The following is a 7,008-nucleotide window of genomic DNA, read 5'->3' as shown; positions in this document are numbered from 1 at the left end:
CGACTCCTACAACTTCAACCACCAGCTGGCTACACTCCTGCCTCCACGGGGACGAGTTATATGTGAAAAGCACGTGGACCTTTGGGTGGAAGAAGGACGGCTGTATTCATTCATTTCCTCGTATATTTCGTGTAAGAGACTTTCCCTTCTTCTACGTCGATGCTCGACGCAGGTCGACGTACACACTCGTCGGGGAAAAAGGACGAATGCGATACACGCGTTGAATTTCATTGACCCTCGTGATAACGTAACTCTACACCTGTATATTAATGGTTTCGCTCTTATATAGTTCTTTCAGCGATGCTTCTTAAAATAGAAAAGATTCAAGAAAGGATTAAAAGTGTATAGTTATTTAAGATTATCACTTGGCACTATCATAAATCTATGTCAGGTCTAGCATTTCGCCATGTTTAATTTTAAAATATATAAGGCTTCGAACACTATAGTATTTATCATTAAGCTTACAATGGCTTCAAAAATAGCAAATATGCTTGTTCATTGTATTAGTTATAGAGGAATATAAATAGCTCACGTTATTTATTCTGACAATATTTAAATTTTTTAACTAATCCAACCTCTTTATCACCATGACTATACACGACTAATAGATCGATTAATGTTTTTATTCTAACAGATTGTAATTTATTGAGCAAATGAATTAAGAGTTTATCATTAGATTTTTTTTAAATATGATAACTAATTCCATATATTTTATAATCGATACAGGAAGAAACCAATTTTTAAATAACTATATTAAATAATTGTATTAGAATTTATTAAAAAGGATAATAGGAGTTGTACTCTAAATTTTTAGAAGTAAGTGCTAGTTCGACAGGAATGACACTTTTTCATTCTCTCTCTCTCTTTATTAGAGAAAAGAATCACTCCAAGCGGATAGTTAATTTTTAATCGTTGCTAAGAGTGAATAATTTCACTCTCCGAGAAAGAAGAGACTGAAGGTAAATGTTAAATTTGGACTCCTCTATATCCAATCTTGACGAAATTAGATTCATTCGACATGTTTTTGCACAAAACGAACGAATCTGGTAGAAAAAAGGCGTCACTCTACCTCGTCAAGCGAAATATTATTATAATCACTAAAATTAACTTTTTAGGAAATTCTCTCTCTCACTCCTTGAAAACATGAAGAAATTAAGTGACATTCACTCTTACCGGACTGGCGCAACTATCTCTTTCCTTAACGTGAAATTTCACTTCCAAAAATTTAGAATAAGCAAAAGAAATTTTAAGAAAAAGAATGAATCGCTATTTAAATTAAACCACCACTCTAAATTTTTGGGAATGAAATTTTACTTCTAAAAGTTCTAAGAGAGTGATAGTTGCGTCAGTCCGGCAAGAGTGAATTTCACTTAATTTCTTCAAGGAATGAATTTCCTCACTCTTAAAGAATGAAGAATCACTCCAAGCGAGAGTTAATTTTCAATTTAGTTTCTCTCTCTTTCTCTTTGCAGAGTGAAATTTTATTCTCCGAATAGTAAAACTAAAATTTCACTGTGATAAATGTTAAGTTTAGTCGTTTTACACTCAATCTTGACGAAATTAGGCTCATTTTACGTGTTTTTTTGCATAAAACGAACGAATCTATCAGAAAAAAGCGTAACTCTGTCTCGCAAAGCGACATATTAATCATTAAAGTTAATCTTGTTAAATTAGGAAATTCACTCCTTAAAGAAATGAAGTAAAATTCACACTCTGGTGGGACTGGTGCAACTATCACATATTTTGGAGTAAAATTTTACTCCCAAAAATTTAGAGCGAACGGGTCGTCCGAATCATATCTAAGTTCGAATCACGCTGGAATATGATCAGGGTCGACAGAGAAATGAGGGGAGAGCATTAAAACACCGAGGGTGTGGACGGTGTCAGTGGCGTTGGAGAGGGTGGCACATAGGCAGGAAAGGGGTAAAATTCTATCTTAATAAACGCACCCTTCCAGCTCGTACAGCGTGTAACTTCGTATGCCTACAGTTTTGTACGCGTCGGAATGGATTTGTAATCAAATCATGTCGAGTGATTTCGCTCTGATTTGGAATTAAGAACAGAACTAAAATTTATAACGGAACTAAAATTTCGATATCGAAGTCGCACGCAACAGACAAAATAAATTAAAATTAATGAAAACTGTAGAAGTTGCAATTCTAATCCTTTCGTATGTTCCTAAAAATACAAGTCTTTCAAATATATTATGTCTTTCATAATAATAATTTCGTAACATACGTAATCTACCTAGATAGTTTATAAAAACTCTTAATATAATAATGTGATGTTAAAATGTCATTAGTGTTAAAATTTTTCTGAAATATTATTTGTAAATTGTTTATATCTTATAATATATGCAATTTTTTTCAGATAAATCATAAGTAGCATTAAAGAATGCGTATTTCATATAGATTTTACTGAAAAAACAATATACTTAATATAAAACCCTCATATTAAGTCGTTAAAACGTCATTAAAACTTCATAGCTCGTGGTGCCCTTCTGGTCACGTCGTCGGAGGGTTGAACGCGCAAGAACGTCGTTGTGTTCCGACGCACTTGTAATCGTCTATAAAAGTTAATAACCAAGTAAATCTAATGATATCAATAGAGATATTGGGTTGATCTGAAGTAATTCAAACTTCGTAATTACGTGACAGGAATTGATGTAGAAATGAACTGTCATTTCCTGCGATACGCACCGATCACGTGTTAGATTTCTATCATAATCTCACGAGCACCCTCATTCATTTTAAGCAACAATTGAAGTGAGACGGTTGTCATTATGATTGAGACTATTAATTTCCATAACAGTTTAGAGATAGAGAGAAAGGGAGAGATACAATAGGATTATAGGGGTATTCAGAAAAGACAGGTTTAGGGGTTCATCCTCCCTCCTTTTAATTTATGATTAAAAGTTACGATTGACAAAAACTAATATTTTTCCTAACTAAAAGTATACATAAGAAGAAGACATTCGAAACTCTAAAATATCCAAAAAAGCAATTGATTAATTCAACAAATTGCTGTTTATGTGCTAATAGAATTGATAACTTCCTCCAGAAAAAAAATCCTTAACACCTCCATGAATAAGATGCACTTGTCATCACATTGTTATCATTACAACTATGCACCTATTGCATTTAATATCCACAAGGTAAAAAGAAATAAAATAGATGTCATTTTTAATGTTCTTTGAATCAAAGTTATCGTATTTTATCTTTAAATCGAGCAATTTTATTTGTTAAAAAGTCGCGAAATTTACGAATACGAAACAATCGCGTAACTTTTTTTCTTATAATTCTCAACAATTTAACTTAGTTACGTGTGAGAAATATTCCTATCTTATGAAAACATAAAGAAAATGTTCTTTGATTTAAGACACTATAAAAATTTACTATTATTGCGTATATTGTATATTTGGAATGGAAATGCGTTTATTTTTGCAGAATCTTTGATGTTTTCGTAATTTATATTCATGAATAATAGATGATATCTTGTAAGGAAAACTTTTACATTATAACTTATTCTTAAACTGATATGTTTTCCTTATAAATAGTTTTATGTTTGATTAGCGAATATATCTATGTATAGAGACTTTTCTATTTCCATATTAAACATTACCGATCATAAACAAGGATAGAAATATAAGTTTTTATAGTGAAAATGTCTATTTAACTTTTTTTCACAAACGTACGATATCGCAAAGCGTTCTCCAGCGATCTTCTTACCAAGTTTCTAGATAACACTGAACGAGAGTATCTTTCGATTTTACCGATTAGTTCTTAAAATCACACTACTACGTGCCGATCATCTTCTTTCCTCCCTCGGCAGACTCTCCGGCAGTCCGTATCAGTCCTCGGTGCCGATCGCTCCTCCCGGGTATCCCCGCCGGCGAACTCACCAGCCCCGTCGGGCTGATTTGCATCACGGTTACGAGCTCGTTCGAGCTCGTGGTGGTTATATTACAGAGCGAGCGAGATGCGAACATGCTGGAAAAACAGAGACGGACAGAGGTACCTCTCGCGGTCGTACCACCCCCAAAGTGCATCGCGGGAGGCAGCTTGGACACTCATAACAATCATAACAACGGGATCTCGCGAGTAACTCGCGGACCACCTCCGCGCATCGGTACCGCCCATTGTACCGCCTACATTACCCCTTCTACGGGAACTATCCACCGGGCGGGAGAGTCGTCACGGCGGGCTGTTCTTCCCTCGGTTGTACGCCGGGGCCACTACGCAGCCAGACTGCGGACCGTCAGGGTTCAGGTCCGAGTTTTCGCGTCGAGCTCCAGTCGTGCAACGTGCACGACCACGCTGCCAAGCGAGGACAACACGAAGAGGAGTGAATATCAGGACTGCCTACTCCGAGATACTGAACCCATGTGAGATCTGGATCATCATTCACAGTGCCGATTGCGGAAGAATTTTATTTCGAAAGGCTCGAATCGGCAGAAGAAGAGGAGTCAGATAAGATCGACCGATCGACACTTCCCTCGTGGGGAATCATCACGAAGGATCATCCGCGACGTGTTGGTGAAAAGCTAGTGTTCGTGGATCAGAGAGTGATCAGGAAGTTTAAACTTGCAGCTGCGTGCGCCGATTTGTCCGGCCTATCAGCACGTGGCCGCAGGGGTGGGACTTCTTTCGGTGCGCCTCGCGGGTAAAGCGCGGTGAACTCTGTGACAGTTGACCAGTGAAACGTGTCGAGAAGACTCTATTGACAGTTGCGTCGCTCCATTTCATCTATTTGAATCACTGTGGCCGTGACAATCGCTCCAATTTGCGCGGCGTTTCGAGCATAAATTAGGAGTAAATGCGTGGAAACGTTAAACCGTGACAAGTGCGCAGAATAGGTGAAACGAAATTAATCAAACGACGATTAAAGGACTCGACGATATTGGCGTGAGTGTTAGGACCGATTTACTGGTGATTCCGAGAAAAAATCTCGGACAGAGTATACGTTATAGTTGAACAAAAGAAAGCAATGAAACAAGGACTACAGCTCTAATAAGCTTCTAATTATCACGACAGGTGCGCTGATAATTACGACGCGCGCGTGATCATCACGTGGACACGTCAGTGTTTTTCAACGCAAAATTATACGTTACGGACAACAACTACGAAGTGTATGGCTTGACAAGCGCAAATAGAATAATTAAAAGCACATTACACGTAAAATCGTGTTATCTGTTAGTTATCTGTCCGGTGACGCGTCGGAGCATCCCGTGTCAAGACTCGAACTGAAAATATCATTTTATTTTCAAAACACACTTTAATTATCCAGATAACGACTAAAAAGTCCAAAGTTCTCAAAATATTCATCGTCCTCCGAGTTTCTTTTAATTACGAATATCGCCTTAGGCAGATACGAGAAGAAAAGGGATCGATCGAGCAGTGTTTTATGAAGCGGCGAGCAATTAACTGTTTGCTTCTTGATCACTCCTAATTACTCGCAATTACTCGTTGTAATTAAGTAGGCTGATGTCACCGGCGGCCGATGTATCAGTGAATCGTCCGTTTCTCGACGTTGATCCGCCACTCCTCTCAGAACGGCCTGTTAATATTCGCCGTAAGAAAATTATCGGAAGATCGTGAAACTTGCGAACGAGGTGAGGAGGCGGCAGAAGGAGGATCTCTCGAAAGGAATAAAGACGGGTCAGCGGGGTGTAAAAGCGCGGCATCGGAGAAGGAAGGAGGGCAAGGCAGACGGCTCTGATCGGTGAAGATCGGTACGACCGCGACGGAATTGCACCGTGGCGGAGATAAATAACAACCGCTAAATAAATCCGCGTCAGGACGACGTCCCAAATACATCAGTCACAGATCGCCTCAGGTGAGTGTCAGGCACGAGTTCGCTCCTGCTTATTATAAACCCAGGCTAATCTCGGTAATTAGACGGGTCTTCTAAATGCGCGCCCGGTCGGCTGCACGTGTGTAGTCTCTCACATTCGCACACCGATTAGCCGCGTGCACGGACGCGCCTGCGCATGCATCACATGCACGCGCGTGTAAGCGCGTTTAGATCGACCTCGGGAAAACAGACATGGGAATGGAAATTAATTAATTTCACATTTTACGTATATTTCATGTCGTAACTTTGAGAGACAATTAAAAAGCAATCGGATACAATCTTTTCAAAACGACAGAATCTTTCCACTATGCTCGTTACTGTTCAATGTTGTGTGTATATTAAATTTAATATTAATAAAAACTGAATAAACGTTAAGATTACAATCGCGTTAAGATATAGAATGACTAGTGAAATTAATGAGGGAGAAGTCAGTCCTGAGATCTATCTGTCCATTTCCATGCCGAGCGCATATCCACATGTGGCAGTTGCGTGCCTCGTGAGCGGTACTCGTTGGCTCGATATCATTAAGTTAATCTCGGTAATTAAGGAAGTTCCTCTCCCAAAGCTTGGTCACGCGGGAATTCTGCTGGCAGGGGATCGAAAACAGCGTTTCGTTCTCTATACGCTTCACTTCAACTCGGTGATAATTTCATCCGGATACTTAGCTACGTACTAATAATTAGCGCGATAATTATGCGCGCCCGCGTATACTCGTGTCTACGTCGAGTGTGTGACCTGGAAATGCTAATTGAGGGATCGGCTGAGCATGTAAACGTAATGTGGTCGAATAGAATTCTCTTAGTCTTTACTGTCTTTTGTGGAGAAATACAGAGAAATATATATAATCACGTGGATATTATATTAGATAAGACTCATAGAACGAGTAATTATCATGATTAACAAGAATGTGATATACACTATTTTTAAGACGTGTGATATAATACAATATTATCATTCATTCTGAATGCATTCAGTTCTTAAATTGTGTTAATAATATACAAAGGTTAAATTTGCAATTCGAAAGAAGAATTTTATTTTAAGAGAAATATATAATAGAATTCAAAACTACAATATATTTGGCTAATTAATAAATAATTTTTTAAGATATCTGTCAAAGAAGTTTATTGTTTCTTTGTATATGTTGCAAAATTAGTG

General features: G+C 38.1%; 1 protein-coding gene across 1 annotated transcript in view; it reads left to right on the top strand.

The window, feature by feature from the left end:
- Positions 1-5,759: 5,759 nt before the first annotated feature.
- Positions 5,760-7,008, top strand: part of pdm3 (POU-domain protein pdm3) — a 113,851-nt gene continuing 112,602 nt past the window's right edge. The window contains exon 1 of the mRNA XM_018551812.1: positions 5,760-5,835. The gene's annotated coding sequence lies outside the window, so the exon portion shown is untranslated. The remainder of the gene's footprint in view (positions 5,836-7,008) is intronic.

This window comes from Cyphomyrmex costatus, unplaced genomic scaffold, assembly GCF_001594065.2.
Source record: "Cyphomyrmex costatus isolate MS0001 unplaced genomic scaffold, Ccosl1.0 scaffold10, whole genome shotgun sequence".
In the NCBI taxonomy this organism is placed as follows: Eukaryota; Metazoa; Arthropoda; class Insecta; order Hymenoptera; family Formicidae; genus Cyphomyrmex; species Cyphomyrmex costatus.
Note: the sequence above shows the minus strand (reverse complement) of the source record. Positions and strands in the feature narration are given on the sequence as shown.